This window comes from Octopus bimaculoides, chromosome 6, assembly GCF_001194135.2.
Source record: "Octopus bimaculoides isolate UCB-OBI-ISO-001 chromosome 6, ASM119413v2, whole genome shotgun sequence".
Lineage (NCBI taxonomy): Eukaryota > Metazoa > Mollusca > Cephalopoda > Octopoda > Octopodidae > Octopus > Octopus bimaculoides.
In genome coordinates, this window is record NC_068986.1 from 85,123,177 (window position 1) to 85,123,939 (window position 763).

The 763-nt window shown below is 32.0% G+C and overlaps 1 protein-coding gene across 1 annotated transcript in view; it reads right to left on the reverse strand.

Annotated features, from left to right (window-relative positions):
- LOC106868111 (angiotensin-converting enzyme) overlaps positions 1–763 on the reverse strand; it is a 46,138-nt gene that overhangs the window by 7,306 nt on the left and 38,069 nt on the right. The gene's annotated exons all lie outside the window — the stretch shown is intronic.

Consider the following 763-nt stretch of genomic DNA (forward strand, 5'->3'; position numbering starts at 1 on the left):
ATATATATATATATATATATATATATATATATATATATATACAGGTGTATGTACGTGTGTACGTACGTGAATATGTGTTATATATACAGACGCATTTAGCTCGAGAGATATACGCAGAATTGATGATCACTGCAATGACGAAGATGAAGATACCCATTAGTAGGACTAGATAGACTACTATCACTGGACCAACATCAAGTTCTCATACTATTTTCATTTAAACACACCCCATCGTTCTAAATAGTGAATACATGTATTAAAAGAACACTTATAGATATACCTAAAAAGACGGGATGGTCACATCTGGAATGTATTTTGTCATATATCTGCTAAATCTGGCATTAATGTAGACTAAGGAACAACATCAACAGCAGCAACAGCAGCAGCAACAACAACAACAACAACAACAATGTTACGTAGAGTGTTTCCACGATGCTATCTTGTATCTATTTCCAATAGCGAAATAACTTCTCTGGAGTTTAAGTCACTGATGCTACCAAAATATACTGATTGAATCCGATAGCCTATGCGCTGGTATTTAAATACGACACCCGCCTGTCATACATTATATAGGCAAAACTGCAGATAAAGAATGAATGATTTCCATATCATAAGTATGTAAAATTTGATAGTTATATGTATGTACGTACATACATATGTATGCATATATGTAAAGTGTGTGTATGTCTGTCTGTTTGTACGTATATATAAATATACATGCATGTAGATATGCATACATATGTATATATATATATATATATAT